We start from the raw sequence: 27,944 nt of genomic DNA, 5'->3' as shown, positions 1-27,944 counted from the left end.
CTGACTCATTTATCCTTACATTTAACAGCACCAAATTGCCAGAGCATGTGAAGGCAGGTTCCCTACGTCTCAGTGTACGGCCTTATTACCCTAACCCCATGCGGTGTTTTAAATGCCAACACTTTGGACACACTACTCTCGGCTGTAGAGGGGAAGCCACTTGCGGGAATTGTGGTAAAGAGGCCCATGAGGGAGTTGGTTGCTCCTCTCCTCCCAAGTGTGTCAACTGCTCTGGAGATCACCCTGTGTGGAGTAGGGAATGCAGTGTTTTCCTTGAGGACCGGAAGATCCAGGAACTTAAAGCTACAAAACGCATCCCGTATGGTGAGGCGAAGAAAATTTACAAGTCCACGCAGCCACCCACGTTAGCTGCTTCCTTTTCTTCCATTCTCAAACACCCAGTCTTGAAAACCGATGCCGCTACACAAACGGAGGTTGCTACTGTCAGCACTAGCACCTTCGTTTGTCAATGTACGTGTGCTGCTGCCGTTGCTGTGAAGCCTGCTGCTCCCCCTCTCCCCCGGCCTTCTGACCAGGCCGTGGTAGCTGACATCATGGAACTTCCTACCCTTTCCCGGGTCCAGTCTTGTGCACTGCCCAGCGCTGCTACACCCCCTACTGCTTCTGAAGTTTTGGCTTCAATGCCACCTCAGGCCAGAACATCGAAGCCAAAGACAAAGGCGAAGACTCACCCGCTAAAGGAGCCTGAAGTTATACAGTCTGCTGATGTGGATGTCATTCTCTCTGACGTCTCTCTCGACTCCTCTTCAGAGGCGATGGGGGCTGATGTCAGACTGGGGCAATCATCTCGCCCCAAAACTGAGCCTCCACCTGTTGTGGGCTCTCCTCCCCGACAGAAAGTGAGAATGAAGGTACTCCCACCCTGATAGATGGCTCCCATTATACAGTGGAACACGAATGGATTCCGGGCACATGTGGAGGAACTGAACCTCCTTGCACGGCAACGCCCCCTGTGCTTGTGTTTACAGGAAACGCATTTAAAACCATCTGATGCTCCTGTACTAAGGGGCTATACCTCATATCGCAAAGATGACCTGACTGGACAAAGGGCCAAAGGCGGAGTCGCTGTGTTTGTCAATAACGGCCACCACTCCTCTGCTCTCCCCCTGGATACTGACCTGCAAGCAGTTGCAGTTGAAATTCATTCACCTCGGAGGCTTACCGTTGCTCCCTTTATTTAACCCCTCTGGATCCAATGACCTTAGACGCTCTCACAGATCTTATCGACCAACTCCCCCTCCCATTTCTCCTCCTGGGAGACTTCAATGCCCATCATGTCCTGTGGGGCTCCACTTCTCTTTGCGCTCGAGGTCGAAGTTTGGAGAGCGTCCTAACATCTCAAGTGTTGTGCATCCTCAACACAGGTACTCCGACTCATTTCTCTACTGCTACTGGGTCATTCTCAGCAATTGACCTATCTTTGTGCTCTCCCACCCTCACCGACTCTGTTCACTGGGAGGTCATTGACGACCTTCATTCCGGCGATCACTTCCCTATCCGCATTCATCTCCTGGATGGTGTATTGCTGGAGCAGCGGCCACCATCGTGGATGATTGGCAGGGCTAACTGGCCACTGTTCACTCGGTTGGCTGTCTTTGATCGCCATAATTGCGTACAGGAATGGGTGGATCACATCACGCTTGTGATCCATCATGCTGCTGACCTGTCCGTACCACAGTCTTCTGGAATTCTTAAGCGGCGCCTTGTGCCTTGGTGGACAGAAGAGTGCCGTTCAGCCATCCGGGACAGGCGTGCGGCTCTTCGCCGATTTAAATGCCGCCCAACAGCGGTCAATCTTACCGCCTTTCGAATCGCGAGAGCCAGGGCACGCCGTGTCATTAAAGAGAGCAGGAAAAGGTCATGGCAGGCGTTCCTGTACTCCATCAACCGTTCCACTTGTTCCACAAAAGTATGGGAAGCCATCCGGAGGATTTCCGATAAACACAGCCGTTTACCAATAGCTGCTGTCCTGAACCAGGGATGCCTCCAAACGACACCCAGAGCCATTGCTCAGACGCTGGCATCCGGTACTCCATGCTTCTACATCTGCCAGCGGCGTCAAGGGCATCCTCCTCGAATGATTTAATCTCATATGGCAGACAGGAGTGTTCCCCACCTCGTGGAGGGAGGCAATCCTCATCCCTCTCCTCAAACCAGGAAAGGACCGCACATGTCCCGGTAGTTATCGTAGTATCGCCTTGACAAGGTGTGTCGGAAAGACCCTGGAACAGATGGTTAACCGGCGTCTGGTCTGGCTGTTAGAGACCAGACAGCTCCTTAGCCGCTTTCAGTGTGGATTCCGAAAATTTCGGTCCACGTCGACAACCTGTCCCTCCTAGAGGCGGCAATTCAGCAGGCTTTTCTCCGTCAGCATCACTGTATCGGTATCTTCTTTGATAGCAGTAAGGCATATGATACTACTTGGAGACACTGTATTCTTGCACAACTGCATCAATGGGGCTTTCGCAGCCGCCTCCCGATTTTCATTCGGTCTTTCCTGTCTCAGCTGTTTTTTCAGACCCGCGTTGGTAACACACTGTCTGATCGCTTTGAGCAAGAGAACGGTGTCCCCCAGGGCAGTATTTTATGCGTTACCCACTTTGCCATAGCCATTAACAGTATAACGTCTACAGTGAGGAGTCCAGTACAGTGTTCCTTATTTGTGGACGACTTTGCTGTTTTCTGTTCCTCCTCCAGTGTTGCAACCGTGAGCCGTCAGTTGCAGTTAACAGTGCGGCGGTTAGAGGAGTGTGCTGCAAATACGGGTTTTCGGTTTTCTGCCGATAAGTGTGTTTGTGTTCATTTTAATCGTTCTCGTCGTCTTTTTACTTTGCCTGCCTTGCATATGGGGGATACTGTCCTACATTTTAGACACAGTGCGGTTTCTGGGCCTAATTTTTGACTCCAGGTTGTCATGGCTGCCACACCTACGTGACTTGAAAGCCAGAACGCTGAAGGCACTGAACATCCTCAAGTGCCTCAGCCACAGGTCTTGGGGAGCGGACAGGGCGCGTCTCCTTCAGTTTTACCGAGCTTTTGTGCGTTCACGGTTGGACTATGGGTGCACAGTATATGGGTCAGTGAGGCCTTCTTATTTGCAGATCCTTGACGCTGTTCACCATGCTGGGATTCGACTGGCCACGGACCAGTCCCATACCCAGCCCCTGTGCTGAGGCTGGGGAACCGCCACTTACCATCCGGCGGCAGCTGCTGCTGGTGCGCCAGGCTTGTAAGTTTCTTGCAGCTCCCAGCTCGCCTGCTCACCATCTTGTTGCCCATCCACCTCTGGACCGCCTTTTTTCCCGCCGTCCCCGGGCTACGTTGCCGTTTGGGATCCGTGTGCAACGTGTACTAGAGTCCCTCGGTGTGGAGTCTGTACAACTCCAAATCCTGGATTTTAACCGCCTGCCACCCTGGTTACTAAAGATGAGTGATTTTAGATTTATTGCAGTACAAGAGAGATTGCACTCCTGCCACCGTACTCAATGCAGCATTTTCTGCCACTTTATCTGAGCACCACGACTATGTAGCTGTTTTTACGGATGGGTCGAAACAAGGGATTCTGTTGGTTGCTCAGTTGTTTTTCCGGATCGTGTCCTCAAGGTCCGACTGCCTCAGACTTTTACTGTTTTTGATGCAGAATTGTCTGCGATCTTGCGGGCACTGGAGCACATGAGACATTCTTTCTCTCCTAAATTTTTTGTCTGTTCCGATTCACTCAGTGCCCTTCACTTATTGCAACGTTTGTATCCGGCAGACAAAATTGTCCAGACCATCCAGGATGCCCTCCTCCGACTCCAGCGACTGGGGAAGGTTGTAGCTTTCTGCTGGGTTCAGGGCATGTCGGCATTGCTGGGAATGAAAGGGCAGATCTCGCAGCCAAGGAGGCGTATCTCGCCCCGCAAGTATCTCAGTGTGCTATCTCCCTGCACGCACCCACCTCGCTGTAGAGCTCACGGGTCATGCGTCGGTGGGAGGATGAGTGGCTGGAAGTGACTGACAATAAGCTCCGTAAAGTCAAGCCCACAACGCGTGTGTGGTGTACTTCCTTTCAGCCCCATCGACGGAACGAGGTTCTCCTCACTCGGCTTCGAATAGGCCACAGCCCTATGACGCATGGCTTCCTGCTCCGGCGAGAGGATCCTTCAATGGGTGGTGCTTGCGGCGTCCAGGTTTTATTGGATTGCGTTCTATTTTCTGACCAGCGGGCCGCGGCTGATTTGCCAGCGGACCTGCCATCTCTTTTAGGCAACACTCGGACGAATGTGGCTAAAGTTTTAAAGATCTGTGCCATGTCAAATGTTTTTACAAAGATTTTAGGGAAAGGATTTTAATTTGCTCACTCTGTGACAAGCTCGCCCATATTGTGTGTAAGTGACCAGCCAATAACAATTTCCTGTGGCATTCTTGTTGCTATGTTTCCCCTTTCCTTAGGTTTTACTTTCTTATGTAGCATTTTCCTTCTTTTCCTGCTTTCTTTGAGTGTGTGCTTTAGTTTTCTTAGGTCTGTCCACATTCGCTCCTTTTAATGTGTGTCAGGACGCTGATGACCTCAATGTTGAGCGCCCATAAGCCCCAACACACCACCACACCACTCAACTAGATACCTTTACCCGTCCTTGAGATGACGGGACGAACAACAAGGTGCAAAAAGATAGTTTCTTAAGTGTCGTGATGACATATTAGCTTACAGACTTTCTTCTTTACTTGTACTGTGAACCTTGCTTCTTGTCAAATTTCATGATTCAAGGTCAACGTGAAGTACAGTACAGATTTTGATGAGTGAGTTTGCGAGTATCGAAATATGTGACATAAATGGCAGTAACTTTTGATTCCATTGACTCAGAAACTTAAACTTTTCGCACGGACAGGAGACCATTGACGTTAGCATATGAGAAAAACTTAAACTTGATACCTACACAGATTCATGAGAAAAAGGGGTCTTAACAGCAGAACAGATAGAAGGACAGGTGATCCTATAACGTATCCGTTTTTACTGATTGAGGAACAGCATCCTAAAATGTAGTTTTAAGCAATACTCCGAACAGGAATCTCAGCAAACGAGAAAGAATGATTTTGAAAAACACTGTCTGAAACACAATTCGTTCACAACGTTAAATTTCAAAATTACACATAAAAACTGTACGAGTGCCAAGGCAAAACTTTTATGGATTTCCAGCACGGTGGATTAACTGTAGGACAGCAACTTGTGTTAATCAGTTCGATATACAAACAGCTGTTCCTGTATCCAACTAATTACATTTTTATATTTTTATTTTTCTACTTTTTTTTTTGTACAGAGACAACAATTATAGACGAGCGGAACTGACGTTTGTGTACGGAGAGCGCAAGTGATTGCCACGCACTCGCGTTAGTGAGTAAGCGGCGAATTGATCATTCCTAGTACACCATGGCGACCAGACGCAACCGTGCTCGATATGCAATTTGAGGCCACACCTGTGCATCACCTACAACGGGCGCAGGCTGTCATGCTGGCAGTAACTCCCAAGCTGGCAATATGACCGCCCTGGTCGGCATTAACTGTGCTGCCACGAGCTACAAGGGAACGACCAGCTTACGGCCAACACGGCAATGAGGACCAGCAAACCTGTGCTCCAACGCCAGCGGCGATATCATACAGCACAAAAGCGACGTGAATGCAGTCTCTAATCAGGAACAGTTACTGAAAGCACAATAATGAAACACCTTTCTTAATGAAACTTATTCTTGTGGTTTTATTACAATAAAAAAGACCATATCACCCATTGGTTTTACAATCAACGCTCAACGTTTAAAATAACGCATTTTCAGTGATTTTAATTACATGTGTTTCATATGCAGTCTGGTCAAAATAAAATTGGCCCTGAAAATATTTGATAGGAATTAAGATAGGGAACCAAGCTGACATTTTGTGCCGTGTATGCATATGATTTAATTTGGATTATCTTTTTTAAGGAGTATGAAAAATTTTTGTGCCTGTTTTATTTTGCCCATCATGTAAAATTTCGATTAATAATACAATTAATATGTGGAATGGCAGCATATCAAATCAAATGGTTCAAATGGCTCTGAGCACTATGGGACTTAACATCTGAGGTCATCAGTCACCTAGAATTTAGAACTACTTAAACCTAACTGACCTAAGGACATCACACACATCCATGCCCGAGGCAGGATTCGAACATACGATGGTAGCGGTCGCGCGGTTCCAGACTGTATCACCTAGAACCGCTCGGTCACCACCACCGGCGAAGGCATCATATCCAGGGATGAAAATTGGTCCACAGGAAACTGGCCTTCAAGCAAATCTTTGAAGCCTGTGAAGAACCCCACTGATCCGAGAAAGTTCTCTTACCACCTATGCCCATTATGTTGAGCTTGTCGAAACAGTTTGCGAAAGACTTATCCAAAGATGGAGATCGTATCAAGTATATCTCCGAGAAGTTCGATCATCTGCCAGAAATGAAATTGTAAGAAGTATTTCTGGTACCCAATATGAATAACGATGTTGTAGTCAAAATTTTAACCAAAAATGATTCTGATTGAGAGGGTGACTTGGATATAGGGTTACTACTAAGTTCTTGGTTAGTAAGAATGACCCACGTTACATTAATGTTGTTACCAAAGTCGTGGCAAAAGTTAATAAATTACATCTTCTGATGAGCCTCTAGTTTCCTATCTTGAACACGCACCTTGAATGTTTTCCTCAGAGTTTGGATGAAGTCACTGAAGCATACTGTGAGTGTTTTCATCAGGTTGTAAAAGTGTTAAAGGACTACACGACGGCCGCTGGAATAACATTGTGATAAAAATTACCAAGACATACGACATGAATACAGAGAGCTACATTAGGTGCAGACAGAAAGAAAATGTAAACTAGTGGATACATAATTCTTATGTGTGACAGAGTTGTTTCGTTTTTATACTTCAATAAAATCTTTGTCACAATGAAAATTTAAATTACGTGTCGTTCCAGTCACACGCATGTTGCTAATGGTCTACTTTTAGAAAACCGCACTGTGACAAAATGATACATGATGTAAAAAGCTGAGGCCAGTGTGGATTCAGCAACCAAAAATGTTATAACGCGAAAGAGAACTGTGCGGTATTAAGGAAAAAGTTCGATCTGATACATTTTAAGCCTCACACAGTTTTATACCTGTAAGTAGTCACACAATACAAAATAATAATGCATGCGGAAAGTTAGAAGAACTATATAAATTTAGCCTTTCTCTCTAATTTACTTTAACAAGGTTGTTCTTGTTTAGAACGTACCTTCTTAAACATTGGTCTTCAATACTTCAAGCATGATGGGTTTCAAGCAAGTAAAAGAAAACATGGATTATCAGTTAGTTAGTTAGTTAGTTAGTTAGTTAGTTACGTGTTCCATTTATCAATCGCATGGTAACCGTTACAATGTGGAACGTGTCAAGTGCATAAGAAATGCACACATGATTCATGGTTGTCTTTTTTTTTAGGGTTAAAATTTTTAGTACCCACCTCATTCCCTTAAATGACACAAAATGCGTAAATTATACCTATAGAGTTATTTATTCGTACTCAAGAATTCATCTATAATATAGAAGAAGTTGTCAAGGAGAGGTGATTTCAATTTATTTGTGAAACTATTACTACTGACAGTCAGACATTTTATTTCATCTGGTAGTTTATCGAAATCAGTTTTTCAAGGCTGCACGGAGCGGCCGCGCGGTTTGAGGCGTCCTGTCACGGACTGCGCGGCCCCTCCCGCCGGAGGTTCGAGTCCTCCCTCGACCAAGAGTGAGTGTGTTGTTCTTAGCATAGGTTAGTTTAAGTTAGTTTACGCAGTGCGTAAGTCTAGGGACCGCTGACCTTTGCAGTTAGGTCCCTTAAGAGCTCACACACTTTTGACCACTTTGAACAGTTTTCAATGAGCCGTCCATGCAGTTACCACGGCCTGTGTAACAGTAACGTCTAACGCTAGTTATCGAATCAATTAAGTGGAAGATAAAACATAGGAAAAGAAAGCCATGGCTGCACAAGTACACTGTTGATCAGAAAGTGCTGGAAACAATATCTACCGCAAAATATCTAGGAGTAACTATCGACAGCGGCCCTAAGTGGACTGACCACATAAAACAAATAGCACGAAAAGCAAAAGGCAGACTGAGATTCATAGGAAGAATCTTAAGGAAATTCAGCTTATTCACGAAGAATATGGCTTATAGGACACAGCAAAGAGCGCCGTGTTTCATCACGGGATCGTGTAAACAGTGCGAGAGCGTTACACAAACGATCAACAAACTCCATTCGCAGACGTTACAGAAGAGGCGTTGAGTATCACGGGAGGTTTACTATTGAAACTTCTAGAGATGAATTTCCCGGAAGAGTCAGAAAGTATCTTCCTTCCTGTCACAAACATCACATCTTCAACAAACATTGACATAGTCATAAGATGATTTTCTACTGATCACGAGGAAAACAAACATTAACTTCTAACTCCACGACAAGCTCCCATTTGTAGCTTTAAGATTGTAAGCATCTAGTAATGTCGAGGAAAAAACTTCGGTTGCGGGAGGAAACAGACATAGACGGGTAGCAAATTATTCCATAACACGTAGAGATCGCACAAAAATCTATTCTCAGCACAATCCTAGCAGTTCATATTCTCAGCTTCACTCGTGGCAAATAATGCTATTATCGACCAATATAAAGAGACCTCGGGGTACAGAACAGATCACTCCCCACCATAACCATAATTACGTATTCACATTCGTTGGCTTGGCCAAATAACATTCAGGGTATCACCTTCGAAACCAATCTTCATTTCGGGTTCCGTTACAGATAGACGAAATCATTAACAGCTATTCGAACGGAATACTGAAGGGCAAAATTGTTAAACATCGACAACAAATTTGTCACCTATGAGGCAACTGCAGAAAACAAAGACAGTGTCGTTAGCCAAATGCGTTTTTTTTCTGTACAGACGTCATTAGAATTACGACCAGGTGGTGGATTTCTCTTTCATCTCATACGCATCACAGAAACACCTTGAAATGGCAATAGAGTTCAACGTACCGTCGACGACGAGGCTGTTAGGAACTAAGTACAGCCTTTCAAAAGGACACGGACGAGGAATGTATCAATCTGGTATCAAATATTACAGAGTCTAGACCGAATGGAATGATCCATATTCATATTTTGCAAAGCATTATCAAGTGCATGGAAGATGATTCTTAGCATTGCGTCATTTATTGGCGTTTCTTCCCATTCCAATCTTGCATGGAACGTGAGAAGAACAGGTACTTAACTGCATCTGGGTCAGCTGTTGTTAGTCCTGTCTCTGTGGCCCCTTCGGGAGATATACAGGGTGAGCCACCTAACATTACCGCTGGATATATTTCGTAAACTACATCAAATACTGGCGAATCGATTCCACAGACCGAGCGTGAGGAGAGGGGCTAGTGTAATTGGTTAATACAAACCATACAAAAATGCACAGAAGTATATTTTTAACACAAACCTAGGTTTTTTAAATGGAACCACGTTAGATTTATTAGCACATATGAACATATAAACAAATACGTAATCAGTGCCGTTTTTTGCATTGTAAAATGTTAATTACATCCGGAGATATTGTAACCTAAAGTTGACGCTTGAGTACCACTCCTCCGCTCTTCGATCGTGTGTGTCGGAGAGCACCGAATTACGTAGGGATCCAAAGGGAACGGTGATGGACCTTAGGTACAGAAGAGACTGGAACAGCACATTACGTCCACATGATAACACCTTTTATTGGTCTTTTTCACTGACGCACATGTACATTACCATGAGGGGTGAGGTACACTTACACACGTCGTTTCCGTTTTCAATTACGAAGTGGAATAGAGTGTGTCCCGACATGACAGGCCAATAGATGTTCAATGTGGTGGCCATCATTTGCTGCACACAATTGCAATCTCTGGCGTAATGAATGTCGTACACGCCGCAGTACATCTGGTGTAATGTCGCCGCAGGCTGCCACAGTACGTTGTTTCATATCCTCTAGGGTTGTAGGCACATCACGGTACACATTGTTCTTTAACGTACCTCACAGAAAAAAAGTCCAGAGGTGTAAGATCAGGAGAACGGGCTGGCCAATTTATGCGTCCTCCACGTCCAATGAAACGCCCGTCGAACATCCTGTCAAGGGTCAGCCTAGTGTTAATTGAAGAAAGTGCAGGTGCACCATCATGCTGATACCAAATGCGTCGACGCTTTTCCAGTGGGACATTTTCGAGCAACGTTGGCAGATCATTCTGTAGAAACGCGATGTATGTTGCAGCTGTTTGGGCCCCTGCAATGAAGTGAGGACCAATGAAGTGGTCGCCAGTGCTTCCGCACCATACATTTACAGTCCACGGTCGCTGTCGCTCTACCTGTCTAAGCCAGCGAGGACTGTCCACGGACCAGTAATGCATGTTCCGTAGATTCACTGCCCCGTGGTTTGTGAAACCCGCTTCATCCGTGAACAGGTAGAACTGCAACGCATTCTCTGTTAATGCCCATTGACATAATTGCACTCGATGATTAAAGCCATCACCATGTAATTGCTGATGTAGCGACACTTGAAACGGGGAAAGCGGAGACGATGCAATATGCGCATGACACTACTTTGACTCAGTCCACCGGCTCTCGCAATGTCCCATGTACTCACGTGTGGGTTCATCGCAACAGCAGCTAACACACCAACTGCACCCGCTTCTCCTGTGACGGACCTGTTACGGACCCGTTTGCGTGCTACGACCATTCCTGTTGCATACAGTTGGCGGTAGATGTTTTGCAATGTGCGGCACGTTGGATACACTCTGTCCGGGTGCCGTTCTGCATACACCCTGCAGGCTTCAGCTGCATTTCGTTGACACTCGACGTAGATGAGTATCATCTCCGCCTTTTCAGAGTTCGAATACACCATGGTCACAATTCCTACAACACTACACTATCACAGACGTCTGGTAACACGGTGTACTACAGTTGGTCTGCGTGCGGAGACGAATGCAGAATAACAATAGCAGCAAGCGCTACATGCGGAGACTGCGACAGCTAGACCAAACCACAGCAGTGCACTACAGCCACACTCGTAAACACGGTCGTCATCGTGAACATGTCCCTGCAGATACTGTTCGCCGACCGTGGCCCGTGTTTGTTACAACACGCAAATGAATGTCGGAGGTTTCAAGCGTCAACTTTAGGTTACAACATCTCCGGATGTAATTAACATTTTACAATGCAACAAACGGCACTGATTACGTATTTGTTTATATGTTCAGATGTGCTAATAAAACTAACGTGGTTCCATTTAAAAAACGTAGGTTTGTGTTAAAAATATACTTCTGTGCATTTTTGTATGGTTTGTATTAAACAATTACACTAGCCCCTCTCCTCACGTTCGGTCTGTGGAATCGGTTCGTCAGTATTTGATGTGGTTTACGAAATACATCCAGCAGTAACGTTAGGTGACTCACCCTCTATATAGGAGGGATTAGGCAAATTTCTTACTTAATGTTGATTCTCAATAGTCTAATAGGCTTTTACGGGTAAATTTTCGTGTCTATTGACTTAGAAATAATACTGACAGTGTTAAAAGAAATTGGATGTTCCATAAAAAAAGTTAGGAATCAGATGTTCCAGTAGACTATTGGAGATATTCGTCAGCATACGCTCAGGAGTTGCATTTATCTCTTATGGAATGTATTTTTATTTATTAGGTTCGAGTTCCTCTTCTCACGGTATCTAATAGATGTTTACCCATTTCCTTACTCCCGAGCAAAGACAGGTGATTTCCTGTGCGTAAAATATGGCTAGTTCTTTCTGCCACAATGTAGTTTTCTATGATGGCCCCTACACTAGTCTTGGAAAAAAACCCTGAGGACGTAAACTGGCAGGAAATCTGATTTCTTATATTTCCCCTTCAATAGAAGAGTCCCCAAATGTCGGAGCCTTACGAAGGTGTTTCCTTCTTTCCACTCGTCTGGCGGGTTTCACGTAGTCCTACCTCTTCACCGCAGAGCAGCGCTTACATTTAATGTTCTCAATTATTTATTGGGTATATTTCAGTCTCAGAAGTCCGCTCTAGTTTTTACGTTTTGCAAAACCCTCTAGTACCTAGGAAGTCCTTTCATGATGTCTTGAAGACACATGTCATCATTCTACCCCTTCTTCTTGTCAAGGTTTTTTTCGTGTTTATATGCTTCTAAGGAGAATCTCCTCATTTGTTATCTTATAAGTGTACTTAATTTTCAGGAATTTTCACCATATCTCAAGCGATACATTACTTTTCTTCTCAGCTTTCTCCACATGCCATGACTCATTCCATACACTGATGTGCTCCATACGAACATTCACAGAAATGTTTTCCTAATACAATGTAGCCAGTGTTTGATACTAGCCGATTTCTTTTGGACAGGAACGCCCTCTTTGCCTGTGCCAATATGCCTGTAATGTCCTCCTTGGTTGGGTCGTGTTACATTATTTTGCTCGAAAGGTAGCAGAATACCTTCACTTCATCTACTTCGTGGTCCGCAGTTCTGCCATTAATTCTGTCACTAATCTGCTTTTTTGAGACTCTTTGTCATTTGCGTCTTTATTCGGTTTACCCTCAGCCCATCTTCTATGCTCAGTAGACCATTCATTTCGCTCAGTATTTCTTGCAATTCTTTCGCACTTCCACTGAGGCTGCCTACTTCGCCTATATCAGCGCCCTGCACAATATTCGGGAAGTGGCCTAGCAGAACAGGCTGCAACTGATTTATCTTGGACGGGACCAACCAATTACGAGTGCTTGGGGGGGGGGGGGAGGAGGGGGGGAAGAGGGAGGGGAGGGGGAGTTTGGTAACTACCTGCTTCTTCTGTTATACAAACTGTTTGTCAACTGAAATAATGTGCAATCCACCAGAAGGCGAACACAAAACCTTAAAACTGTTTGATGAATCGTTTACACATACATTGTCCTGGGTGTACACCATCTGCACTCTACGAAAACATCGAATGATAATTCATAGTCAGTGAATTATCTACGAAACAAATGAATAAATATAAATGATAAAATGAAAAAGGAAATGAAGGCTAACGACACTATTGGCGTCAACTACCAGTTTAAGCACAAATTTACTTTAAATGGTGGCCTTATATAGGGTAATATCACACAGAGTGCTGCAAATGAAGTAGAAGGTAACTGTCGTCGAAGAGCAAACAGAGCGTTCGCAGACAGTAACTATTGCAAGCCAGAGGCATTGTGCAATGAGATAATTCGACTACACTACATAATTTCTTAAGGCTCAACAAGTTCAACCAAAATCTCTATGTAATGTTCACTTTATCGTAGCAAAGTGCAGTCGTTGTTAGCTTTTAAAGCATACACTGGGAAACAATTTCTAAACCGAAAGTTATATATTGAGGAATGGTTGAGTCCTGAATGGATGCACTTCGAATTCGTCGTAACACCAAACACGCTTGTTACTTGGCAACCTTACCCAGTAAGCTAAAACGTCAATAGACTCATACACCACTTTTGCTTCCTCCTTCCCTAACCTGTTAGGCGACTGTTATTGTAGTCTTAAGTCGTAGATCACCATTAGTATATATTTACCAAAATTTTGACATATTTCATTTTCAAACAAATAAAGTATGTCTTTGTAATTCATACGTATCCCATTTATACACAGACTAATTTTATTCATACCTACAATCGTGTTCTCAGTCAACAGTATTATGCTACGAAACGTTATTGCAGAAGCCTAGTCATGTCCATATTTTTATTGTTCATGCACTTGTGGTACCATTCTTATCAACTGAATTCCTTACAACGTTATATAACCAATTTTTTGTATTAAATGCATCTAAATAAATTTATATAGTAAGTTATATTGTCCATCCAGCTGCTAATCTTTACCGTAAATGTGCAAAATTCGTTTTTACGCCACTCCGATAAAACATACTTATAATATATTCTCAGTCTCTTCTGTACTGCAGTGTCATATACTCATTTTATAGCTGACTTCCAGCGCTATCAGATAGCGCATCGTACATAGTTGTAGCCCGTTTGCAGCTTTTTTTTACGGTTGTTACAAATAATTTCACATACAAATGTTAATAACTAAAAATTGTTCAAATGGCTCTGAGCGCTATGGGACTTAACTTATGAGGTCATCAGTCCTCTAGAACTTAGAACTACTTAAACCTAACTAACCTAAGGACATCACACACACCCATGCCCGAGGCAGCATTCGAATCTGCGACCGTTGCGGTCGCGCGGTTCAAGACTGTAGCGCCTAGAACCGCTCGGTCACCACGACCGGCTGTTAATAACTGTATCAATATTTATTGCACATACATGGCGATAATTTTAATGAACTCGACTCTTCATTACGATTTCAGTGTAGTCGTTAGATATTCCGGAACCCGTCTGGAAGTAATTTGATTGTTATTGATGAAAACATTGTGATGTCAGTGACAGCTGCGCCACGTGATCTTACGGATAGTCAGCTCGCTCCACATAGAATCACGTGAATTTAGTTACAGCTTTCACGGAACGGGTAAGTTAATGAGTTTAATTCATTAAATAGTGGTAACCCAAGCATACATGAAACATGGGTCGTGCAACGCACAAGATGATAATATAGGGAGTTTCATCAAACTACTGAATGAAACAGTGGTGACTATGAAGCCCTGTTAATTACAGTTTGTTGTTTACTTGAGCACAGTTGTAAAAGGACATGAAACCATTACGTCTATTAAGTCTTCATACAAGTTATAGAATTAAATTACCAGCATCTTGTCATAAGTTGACTAGTAATGTGGAGGAGAATACGGCGTATGAGGGAACAGTTAAATTCTTGGAAGTCGCACGACGATTGTAGAAGGTTAATTAGAGAGGAGAGGAATAACTACAAAAAGAATCATACATACACCCACTATCTTGACTGAGCACATGCTGAGTTTGAGATTGATAATAATAGTACTTGAATTGGAAATGTAAAAGTCCTGACATCAGTCGGAAACTCGGGGTGCATCCCATCATTTGGTTTGCGAATAGTGCAATGGCAAACCATGCTGGTGCCTGCGAGTAGCGGATTTGATGGATGAAAAATCTAAATTATCTGCCCTGCACCAAAGGCTGCTTTCCCTCAGCTCCAATAATCGAAGGCCGTCCCTCAGCTGAAGCGTCTCCTGTAGAGTCTCGGATGTAAGTAAGTTCCACATAGTATTCCCAGGAAGAAGCAGAATTTTTACTGTATCCTTTTGCGTCTGAGGCTTCTACATGTTTCTTAGCACCAATGACTGTGATTCTTCCGAGTGCCGACCAATCACGTCCGTCCTAAAAGTACAGCAGTCTCCATCCCATACTTAGTCCAAACATAATTCACCAGTCATTTTGGTTTTTGGTGCTGGAGTTCGGAAACAAGCAGCTAGTAGCTCTCACCGTGTGTACTACACTGTATTTTGTCAATTAGTCTTCTCCACGTAAGGCCGGCCGGAGTGGCCGAGAGGTTCTAGGCACTACAGTCTGGAATCGCGCAACGAATCCTGCCTCTGGTATGGATGTCTGTGATGTCCTTAGGTTAGTTAGGTTTAAGTAGTTCTAAGTTCTAGGGGACTGATGGCGTCATAAGTTAAGTCCCGTAGTGCTCAGAGCCATTTGAACCATTTTTTTCTTCTCGACGTAAACACAGCTTTTATTTTCTCCCACTCTAGAATTTACCGGTATTATCCAATGGTAGACACACTTAAAAATTTCTTAAGCAATGAATTTAGTGCCAGTGTGATAGCTGTGAATCCGATGATCTTAAACCAAAAAAAAGGGCCACATGGCTTCCTGTCTTGCTTCACTTCGTATCTTTGCACTGCTTCGGTCCTAGCTTTTAGTAAATTGCTGGCTTCCTGCGGAGGACGGGGCATCGCAACACTGTGTTACCTCATTGTATGCTTCTGGCGCGTCCTCCGTGCGCGAGCGGATTGTCTATATTAAGAACACAATGCAATGGTTGTCCGTAGTTTGGGACACAAGAAAGATGGCATTTCATTGGCGGAGTTTGGCCCATACGCAAAATACCGCTACCAACTTTTACCTGGCTTCTCATAACTGTGCTGTAATGGCAGTGTTTGTCTTTTGAAAAGACCTGTAGGCCCTCTTAACGTCCGGACACTGGCTTTCTCCCCTGTTCGGCTGGCGTCTGCTCAACTTTCATTCAGTACGATTCCCAATATTTAAAAACACCTCGAGAGGAAAGATTTGATATGGGAATACAGCAGTTGGATGTGTCAGTCACAGAAATTAACTTTAATCATACTTTTAGTCTCATTTCTAGCTTGAAGTTAGTTTAGATTGGCTGGATTTATTTATTTATTGGAGTGTACTAATTGTACGTGACGGTTTTGACAAAACTGGTCGGTTTTGATATCTTGTGGTGCTGCTCAGCACCCTTAGCCACGTGTTGGCTCTATTTCATTTATGTCTTAAGTGGGGAAATCCAGAAGGGTTTCTGCTTACTGGCTTGTGAGGTACCTATTCACCACCCCACTCGGCTTGCTGCGGTCCCTGTATGGCCCAGACATACAGGAACTACGTGTATTTCTTTGTTTCTAGTGGTCCTGTTAGCAAGTCTGTGCTCACAAATACGAGAGATATGGAACCAGTAACAAAAATAATGGCTACGACAGTGGAAAAGACAAAAGTTGGTCCCTATCTATTCAGAAACACAGAGTGAAGCAAGACAATTGGAACACTGAGTATCTGTTTGCGATAAAGACTTTGGTTTATGTATGAGATGCGAGCCTGCAAGTATGGCTCTGACCACTATGGGACTTAACTTCTGAGGTCATGAGTCCCCTAGAACTTAGAATTAATTAAACATAACTAACCTAAGGACATCACACACATTCATGCCCGAGGCAGGATTCGAGCCTGCGATCGTAGCGGTCGCGCGGTTGTAGGCTGAAGCGCCTAGAACCGCTCTGCCACAACGGCCGGCTTGCCTGGATTTATCCATGATTTACGACGCCTAGGATTCTCAAAATATGTCCATTTTTCATCACCTGTCACTATTCAATGGAGAAACGGCTTTCTGTTGTATCTGACAAGCAGCATTTCACAAGTGGTCTTTCGATTTCCTTGCGGTCTTTCATTCAGTTCATGAGGAACCCATTGTCGCACTTTCTGCACCTTTAACATAGCTTTCAACCGAAGACAAACGGCTTGCTGCGTCACATTCAATTGTACCGCGAGTTCTGTTGAGTTTGAGTATCATATTCATCCAATTAAGACTGCAAATCGTTGTCTTCGGACTTTTTCGGTGGTTTCCCGCGCTCGTCGTTCCTCATGTCTGTTGTATGGTATAGAACTGCAGAGCTAGAAACGACGGAGAGGTTTCGTCCCCGCCGTAGCCCTCTGTGGTACACAACCCCCAACAGGCTACAGAAGTTCACTCACCCCACCGTCGCCCCACACTGAACCCAGGGCTATTGTGCGGTGTCACACCAGACGACTGTAACCCCAATGTTTGCGTGGTAGGATAATTATGCTGTACGTGTACTTGGAGAAAGTGTTTCCGCAGCAGCCGCCGACGTGGTGTAACTGAGGCCAAATAGGTGGAACCAGCCTGCATTCGCCGAGGCAGACGAAAAACCGCCTTAAAAACCATCCACAGATTGGCCGGCACACCGGATCTCGACGCCTTCCGCCCGGAAAGCAGAGCGTTAGATAGCACGGCTAACCGGGCGGGCTTCTCATGTCTAAATCATCCCTTTTGAATTTTTTGAACCACTCGAAACACTGTGTTTTCGCAAGAGTATGTTCGCCGAAAGCTTCGACAATCATTCGACGCGATTCTGAAGCAGTTTTCTTCAAATGATAACAGAAAACCAATGCTGTCGGCAAATAGTATTTCGTAGGCGCAAAACTCGACTTGTCTACGTGTTTCAAACAGATGCCGATGTATGGAACTTGGGTTACAGTGTGTTGACATTCGTCATCATCCGTTACAGGAAGCAGATGGCGCTGGAGACGCGATCTCACGGGCGCTACACTTACGGCTAACACCATCTACAGGGAAATTCCAGTTTCATGCTTCTACACCTGGTACCCGATGGCTCTCCACACTATGACGTCGTGAGTAGCACAGCTATGCCTCTCCAAAAGACGGAAAAAATGGGGCCTCTCCGCTGCTCACCTCCATACTCACCTCCGATGGCTATCCAACGTTGTGGATGATCGTGAACCACAGCTGAACACAATGTGACGCCACACATAAGCGTTCCATGCGGCCCGGTCACAATGAAAAAGAGTTGTCAAAGCACATTTTCATTTTTTTCTCGTATGACATTGCTTGGTAAACTCGTTTGTATATCGTCCGCGTCAGTAACGGCTATTATTGAGACAGATGCCACAAACCGCAAAAAAGAACCATAGTTTATATAGAGTATTTCGATAAAGTTTTAATAGGACATAGAAAATGCTCGACTGAACAATTCGAAGTACGGAACCTAGGATCGGAGAAGATAGCTTGAGAAGACAAACAGGAATAAATCACATTACTGTGTACATTTTTATTTACATTAGTTAACTGCAAATACCATAACTGACACACTGAACGTACCATTCGTACTGTTTGTTACAAAATGTGCTGAAACTGACGGCCATCAACCTTAATACGAGCATGACATCGGCGACCAAGTTTCTGATGCATCCTGACAAATATCTCTGGTTTGTTTCGAATCACATCACGGGTAGCTACAATTCTGGCAACTAATTCCATCTCCGTATCCACGGGAGTCTCATACACAAGTGACCCTAAATATCTCCACAGGAAATAATCAAGAGGATTCAGGTCAGGTGACCTCGCAGACCATGAAGTAAGATCACCCCTTCCTATCCAGCGACCCGAAAATACCGTACCGGTGCTGCTCCATCGTATTGTACTGTACGTCTCTGAATAGACTGAGTAGTGAATGGGTCAGTCGTTGATTAATAGCACATTTCTGTCGTGGGACAGTGTGAATACGATACGACAGAGACACCTTATGGTCAAGAAAAGGAAATAAAACTGCATCATGACTTCCTGGTAACCAGTCTTGTCCTCCTTGTTTCCTTGCAGGAAATATAGAATGTACATGTAAATAAACAGCGCAGTACGTGTAAACTTGTACGCATTTTAGTTGTAAATAAGATGAAAAACAGTAATGCTAGACAAAGCGGTAGAGAAGTTTACTTCCGTATCTCCTTAAACTGGCTACTCCGACCCTAGATTCCGTACCTCAAATTGCTCAGTGGAGCATTCTCTATGTCCTGTTACATTTTTGTATGGAAACACCCTATATGTTGTTCAGATTGTTTTTCGATTTATTGTAGTCCCAAGGAAAGAGAACACGCATGGCGTCACATGGTTGTGTTACAACCAGCGTCCTCTCCCTGTCCACTCTATATCCCAGGCTCTGCGAGCATGAATGTGCGAGTGTATGTATTCAAATTCGCCAGTGGCAATGTAGTGCATTCTTTCATAATCTTCTCCAGGGAAGTCCGACAAAGTTGCTACTTTAAATGTCAGAATTCTTTTCTCACCCAACTGTTGGTTATGAAAAAATAACTAGTCTTCCCAGCAGCCGCAGCTGGCTGGATTTTCTGAACGGCACTCTGGGTTCTGAACCCAGTCCCATTCCCTTAAATAGCAGATCCTCGTGGCAACCACTACTGGCCGGCGTTTCCGAACAGCACTGTCGGGTCCAACTGCTGAAATGGTAAGCATGAACGTCCCTCGGAATATGCTTTGGTAGTTAGTGGGGCAGATGTTTGTTGTTTGTTAGAGGATCGCTTTATTCACTTCACTAAGTGTTCGGGAGTGTTTCTTATTTGAGTCGTGGAAATGTCTATTAAATCTCCTGAGTGATGTTTGAGTTCTTCTTTTGTGCATGTCAATAGCGATCACATGCCATCAACGCCGCTGTTTCTTTATTTGATAAACTCTTCGTTTTTATTTAAAAGCAGTTCTATTATAAATTAATTGCCTGAGATAAGCAGATCGATGATTTCATGTGATGAGCCTCTTATAGAAGTAGGGACAAGTTTGCAACTGCACAGCCAAAGCTATCACCTTCGATTAAATTGTAATGTTAATGTGTTTTACCTGAATTTAATCGCACGTATTTGAAATTGTTTGTGTTTCTGGCGGAAGACCCTTTGATGGCTCAATCGCCGTATGTGCACAAAGTAAAGATATCAGGTGCACAGTTTTTGCTAATGAGTGGGAGGAATGATTCTACGCAGAATGAACCCAAATTCCCATAATGGTTGTGAAATATAACGGTTGTTACGGAATTGATTAAATTTAGTGAGAATGTTTTGGCATCGATTTAAGTCATTCGGCAGGGCAGCCTCTTGCTCCGGTGTGGTTCAGTAGTTCAAAAGGGACTCTCTTTTCTTACTGTGTTGTGTGTTTCTATTCACATGACAATACAGAATTATTCTCCTGTTTGCGTGGACTCCCGTCTCTTGTGTTCTTGCGTCTGAAGTCATTCAAGCTGGTTTTCTCCTGTAATTTTACTTAATCATGGTTATCAAGCAAGTAAGAGGCCATATAGTTTTAGCATTGGTCTGATATCAGGTTATGTGTTTCATGTGTGATACTGAACTTTGTAATAAGTCAACAGTCCTGGTCAAAGCTGCCTTTCAGATGTCTGCCCTGCCATGAATTCCCACATACTGTAACTGTTCCTTCAAAAGATGAGGGTAAACAGATCAAGTATATTCCGATTCTACGTCTATATTCCGATTCTACATCTAAATCTACCTTACGGTGCGTGGTGGAGGGTACCCCATACCAACACTACTCATTCCCTCTCCTGTTTCACTCGCAGATAGAGCGAGGGAAAAGCGACTATCTACATGCCTCCGTATGAACCCTAGTTTCTCGACCTTATCGTTGTGCCCCTTACACGAAATGTATGTTGGCGGCAGTCGGATCGTTCTGCAGTCAGCTTCAAACCTCGGTTTCTAAATTTTCTCAATAGTGTTCTTTGAAAAGAACATCGCCTTCTCTCTAGGGATTCCCATTTGTGTTCAAGAAGCATCTGCGTAACACTTGCGTGTTGTTCGAAACTACCGGCAAAAAATCTAGCAGTCCGCCTCTGAATTTCTTCGATGTCTCCTTTTAATCCGACCTTGAGCGAATCCCAAATACTCGAGCAGTGGTCAAGAATAGGTCGCACTAGCGTCCTATAGCGGGCTCCTTACAGGTTAACCACACTTTCCTAAAATTTCCGCGATAAAACGAAGTAGACCATTTGCCTTCCCTACCATAATCCTCACATGCTCGTTCCATTTCATATCGCTTTGCTACGTTACGGCCGTATACGTAAACGACATGACAGTGTCAGGCAGGATACTATTAATACTGTACTCGAACTCTAAGGGTTTGTTTTTGCTACCCACTAACGTTCACTTTTCTACATTTAGAGCCAGTTGCCATTCATCATACCAACTAGAAGTTTTGTATAAGCCATCTTGTATGATCCTGCAGTCACTCATCTTCGACTCCTTCCCGTTCATCACGGCATCATCAGCAAACAACAACAGATTGCTGCCCGCCCTGTCCGCCACATCATTTATGTATACAGAAAACAAAAGCGCTCCTTTCACACTTACCTGGGGGACCCCTCACTATATCATTGCTTCCGATGTACACTCGCCATCAAGAACAATACATTGTTTTCTGTTATTTAATTTGAATCGAGCCACTCACTTATGACCGATGACCTCGCTGTCTGGTCTCCTCCCCCAAACAACCCACTTATCTGGAAGAATTATTCTACATGCTCGCCGGCCGCGGTGGTCTTGCGGTTCTAGGCGCTACAGTCCGGAACCGCGGGACTGCTACGGTCGCAGGTTCGAATCCTGCCTCGGGCATGGATGTGTGTGATGTCCTTAGGTTAGTTAGGTTTCAGTAGTTCTAAGTTCTAGGGGACTGATGACCTAAGATGTTTAGTCCCATAGTGCTCAGAGCCATTTGAACCATTTTCTACATGCTCCTACATTCGTTAGCAGTCTGCAGTTTGGTACCCTGTCAAATGCTTTTTGGAAATCTAGAAAAATGGAATCTGCTTGTTTCCCCTCGTACATAGTTCGCAGAATGTCATGTGAGAAAAGGGGCGAGCTGAGTTTCACACAAGCGATGCTTTCTAAAACCTTGCGGATTCGTGGACTTTAGCATTTCGTTCTCTGGGAAATTTATTGTATTCGAACTCAGAATATGTTCTAGAATTTAGAATTACATCCTCCGAGCAGTCGGGCCGTGTCGTAGTGACTTAAACATTTTGCAGCAAAATGTCAGGCTGTTCATAAAGTCCGCAAATGGCCCCAAACCGCCAAAACTGCACACACGGTAGCTAAAAAGGAGATGAAATTTGCGTAAATTACTTTCTGCTTCCCTTCATTACTCCAGAGCACGTATCAACGTCCATTGTTATATTGTAGCCAGCGTTAATACTCAGACATAATAATCGGCAAATCTAAGGGATTAACTACGCCTTAGAACGAGGACAGAGTCATTTTTCAAATTCCAGGTAAGTATAATGTATTGAAAAGTAGTACACTACTGGCCATTAAAATTGCTACACCACGAAGATGATGTGCTACAGACGCGAAATTTAACCGTCAGGAAGAAGGTGCTGTGATATGCAAATGATTAGCTTTTCAGAGCATTCAGACAAGGTTGGCGCCGCTGGCGACACCTACAACGTGATGACATCTGGAAACTTTCCAACCGATTTCTCATACACAAACAGCAGTTGACCGGCGTTGCCTGGTGAAACGTTGTTGTGATGCCTCGTGTAAGGAAGAGAAATACGTACCATCACGTTTCCGACTTTGATAAAGATCGAATTGTCGCCTATCGCGATTGCGGCTTATCGTATCGCTACATTGCTGCTCCCTTTGGTCGAAATCCAATGACTTTTAGCAGAATATGAAATAGGTGGGTTCAGGAGGGTAATACGGAACGCCGTGCTGGATCCCAACGTCCTCGTATCACTAGCAGTCGAAATGACAGGGATCTTATCTGCACGACTGTAACGGATCGTGGAGCCACGTCTCGATCCCTGAGTCAATAGATGAGGACGTTTGCAAAACAACCATCTGCATGAACAGTTCGACGACGTTTGCAGCAGCATGTACTATCAGCTCGAAGACCATGGCTGCTGTTACGCTTGATGCTGCATCGCAGTCCGCAGCGCCTGTGATAGTGTACTCAACGATGAATCTGGGTGTGCGAATGGCAAAACATCATTTTTTTCGGATGGATCCAGGTTCTTTTTACAGCATCATGATGGTCGAATCAGTGTTTGGCGCCATCGCGGTGAACGCACATTGGAAGCGTGTATTCGTCATCGCCATATCGCCATATCACCCGGCGTGATGGTATGGGGTGCCATTGGTTACACGTCTCGGTCACCTCTTGTTCGCTTTGACGGCAGTTTGAACAGCGGACGTTACATTTTAGATGTCTTACCTCTACCCTTCATTCGATTCCTGCGAAACCCTACATTTCAGCAGGATAATGCACGACCGCGTGTTGCAGGTCCTGTACGGGCCTTTCTGGATACAGAAAATATTCGACTGCTGCCCTGGCCAGTACATTCTCCAGATATTTCACCAATTAAAAACGTCTGGTCAGTGGTGGCCGAGCAACTAGCTCGTCACAATACGCCAGTCATTACTCTTAATGAACTGTGGTATCGTGTTGAAGTTGCATGGGCAGCTGTACCTGTACGCGCCATCCAAGCTCTGTTTCACTCAATGCCCAAGCGTGTTAAGGCCGTTATTACGGCCAGAGGTGGTTGTTCTGGGTACTGATTTCTCCGGATCTATGAACCCAAATTGCGTGAAAATGTAATCACATGTCAGTTCTAGTATAATATATTTGTTAAATCAATACCCGTTTATCATCTGCTTTTCTTCTTGGTGTAGCAATTTTAATGGCCAGTAGTGTAACAAGTTTGCATCTGCTGACTCGTTCGAAGGTATGTAGTGCAGTTGCACGGTGAGCTTACGATTCCGACGGTATGTGGGCCGAGCCGTGGCCTTGTGTGAGCGTCGCCACGGCAGGAGGAGGCGGCGTCTGGCAGGCGCTAATGTCGCCATTCTGATGCGCGCTCGGCGCCGCCGGCTGACGCCCCGCCTCGCGGCGTGGAATGCGGCGACGGCCATTGTCAGCGGCAGGTAGCAGGTAGCGCCGGCGATTGATGCCTCGATTGTTGTCGCGCCTCTCCGCGCCCGGGCGGCCACACTTCCGCCGGTCGCTTGCCTGGTATCACCGCAGTACTCAACATTAGTAACACCTACCACCGCCTAAACTGGCTGCCTTATTTTCCATGCATATTTATACACTAAACATATTATAATATATATCCCCTTCGTGAAAGTATGTGGAGAATATCAAGATTTAGACATCCGTCGCTGCCTTCTCCCTTGATCTCACAACCTGTGCGTTATTACAAGAGGTGTAACTAAATTCTCTTTGCAGAGTACTAGGACTTGTAGGGGAGGGAGCGGGTGGGGACTAAGTTAAGTTTAGCATAGAAAGTCCTGTCCGCAAACGAATCTCTTACCCGCTAACGTAAACTACCACAATACACAGTGCTGACTCCTGTTGCTTGTCGTCTGTGTGCCTGCAAGTGGGCCTCTATGTGACGACCACTGACATCAACGCAGATACGGTAACTGTGAACCGTGTTCCGATGCACGCCATGTAGCAATCCCTGGTCCTCCAGCATCTACATCAGCCTTAACCGGTGCCAATGGTCTTCCTCGTATGCCATAAAACATTCCGTCATCAGGCCAAATGTGGCCCACAGGGACCATCCGACCGCCGTGTCATCCTCAGAGGGGCATACGGATACGAGAGGCGGGTGGTCAGCACACCGCTCTCCCTGTCGTTATGATGGTTTTCTTTGACCGGATCCGCTACTATTCGGTCGAGTAGCTCCTCAATTGGCATCACGTGGCCGAGTGCGCCCCGAAATATGGCAACAGCTCATGGCGGCCCGGATGGTCACCCATCCAAGTGCCGGCCACGCCCGACAGTGCTTAACTTCGTTGTATCCACTGCGGCAAGGCCGTTGCCTCGTATGCCATAGGGACCTCATAAATCAAAGATTTCATTTAATTCCACACGTAGTAGTCTAACTGGTTCAACTCGGGAGAACTGGCAGGGCAAGCAATCGCACCACCACGATCTGCCCACAGTGGCCCAAATCGTTGGGCCACCATCACCCCTGCGAGGCGGAAGGCGGAGTTGGACGCCGCCACCCAGACGGACACAGCTTCGCCCCCTGCAAAAATGCGGGAGGCCGCGACAAGGCTGATGGACGTGGAGACGCCTTCTCTCCCTCCGAAGAGGAGGATGACCAGCAGACGCAAGACGAACAGACGCTCACAGAGACAACCACACAAGATGAAGAAGAGTCAGAGGAAGAACTACACGAACGCCTGACGCTCCCGAACGAGCATAGTGTGCAGCCGGCGCTCAAGAAAATCGCCGCGTCACTTCGAGACGAGACGTACCCATACAGAAACCACCCACATTCCATTACCCCACCGGTCATCCCCAAATCTCCTCTTCCCTACAAGCCACATGATTTCCGCTAAATTTCAGGGTGACGTCATTTCGAAAAAGGAGCTCAGGATCCTGAATGCCAACACTGCCTTCATTTCCGTCGACTGGCTACACCTCTACGCTGTTGCAGAGAAGTGGGTGAAGGAAGGAGGACACGAAAGACATCCACTACTTCAACGTCTTGAAGAAGTTGGGGTTAATCAAAGGTTAATTCAACCGCTAGCTTGCTAGCCACCATGGTTTCTTCTATCCCAGAATAGCTCCAGGTCAGTCCAATAAGATAGGTCTATATTACCACCCAGAGAAGATCGAGGAGGAACAGCGGTCTTCTGCTTAGCCTCCAGCACCGGACCAAAGGAAGGTCCGTTTGCTCAGTGACCAGTTACAAGATTAAATTGGACAGTGCGTGAAATATGTGGTGATGCACCGTCATGCTGGAATCACATGTATTGACGCACATACAGTGGCACATCTTCCAAGAACCCATGCAGTACACCGCCAAGGAATCGCAAGTACACGGCACCAGTGACATGTGACGGAAGAAAGTAGGACCCAATCACACGTCCATCCGGGAACCCTCCCCAAATGTTGAGACCGTATCGTTTCTGGAACCCACGACCCCGAGCAGAATGCGGGTTTTCGACAGCCCGCGACTGTTGTGAGAAATTCAGTGGCCAAAGGATGTAGATGGAAGGCCTCGCCTTCGGCTTGCGTGGTCTGTAGCAACTGAACGGAAGCCACATTGATGCGAAACGCAACAACAGCTAATGATCATTCGTGCCATCCATAATCAGTACGCAAAGAAGTGGGATAGGGAAGTATTAAGGAATGATGGGATACGCTTGAATTTTTCTAAGGCTATGGATACAGCAATAAGGAATAGCTCAGTAGGCAGTACAGTTGAAGGGGAATGGATATATCTAAAAAGGGAATTCACAGAATTAGGAAAGAGAAAAACCGGTACAAAGGAGGCAACTGCGAAGAAACCATTGGCAACAGAAGAAATACTTCAGTTTATCGATGAAAGAACGAAGTACAAACATGTTTAGCGAAATTCAGGAACACAAAAATACAAGTCGCTCAGGGATGAAATAAATAGGAAGTGCAGGGAAGCTAAGGTGAAATAACAGCATGAAAAATGTTAAGATATCGAAAAAGAAATGATTGCTGCAAGGACACACTCACCATTCAGGAAAGTCAAAACAACCTTCGGTGGCAATGAAAGCAAGGGTGATTCCATTAAGAGTGCAACGGGAATTAGACTGTTAAATGCAGAACAGATAGCGGGTAGGCGGAAAGAATACACTGAAAGTCTCTATGAGAGGGAAGATTTGTCTGATGTGATACAAGAAGAAACAGGAGTCGATATAGAAGAGATAGGGAATCCAGTATTAAAATCAGAATTTGGAAGGGCTTTTGAGCACTTAAGGCCCAATAAGGGTGAAGAGATATATAACATTCCACCAGAATTTCTGAAATCATTTGGGGAACTGGGAACAAAACGACTATTCACGCTGGCGTGTATAATGTATACGTCTAACGGCACACTATCTGACTTTCGGAAAAATATCATCCGCACAATTCTGAAGACTGCTAGAATGACAAGTTCGATAAATATCGCACAATCAGTTTAATAGCTCCTGCATCAGAGCTGCTGACAAGAATAATATACAGAAGAATAGAAAAAAAAATTGGGGATGTATTAGATGACGATCCGGTCGGCTTTAGGAAAGGTAAAGGCATCAGGGAGAAATTATGACGTTGCGGTTGATAATGGAAACAAGATTAAAGAAAAATCAAGACTCGTTCATAGGATTTGTCGACCTGGAAAAAGCGTTTGACAATGTAAAATGGTGCAAGATGTTCGAAATTCTACGAAAAATAGGGGTAAGCTAGAGGGAGAGATGCGTAATATACAATATGCTGAAGAGCCACATGGGAATAATAAGGATGGACGACCCAAACTAAGTGCTAGAACTACAAGAAATTGTAAGACAGTGATGTAGTCTTCCGCGCCTACTGTTCAATCTGTACATAGAAGAAGAAACGATAAAAAGGAAAGTAAGGTTCAATAATGGGATTAAAATTTAAGGTGAAAGGATATCTAAGATACGATTCACTGATGACATTGCTAACCTGAGTGCATGTGAAGAACAATTTCATGATCTACTGAATAGAATGAACAGTCTCACGAGTACAGAATGTGGATTGAGAGTAAATCGAAGTAAGACCAGAACTAGGCCCGCCCAGTTGGCCGTGCGGTCTAACGCACGGCTTTCCGGCCGGGAGGGAGCGCCTGGTCCC

This window comes from Schistocerca gregaria, chromosome 1, assembly GCF_023897955.1.
Source record: "Schistocerca gregaria isolate iqSchGreg1 chromosome 1, iqSchGreg1.2, whole genome shotgun sequence".
Taxonomy (NCBI): domain Eukaryota; kingdom Metazoa; phylum Arthropoda; class Insecta; order Orthoptera; family Acrididae; genus Schistocerca; species Schistocerca gregaria.
The sequence above is the reverse complement of the archived record's forward strand: the minus strand, read 5'-3'. Positions refer to the sequence as shown.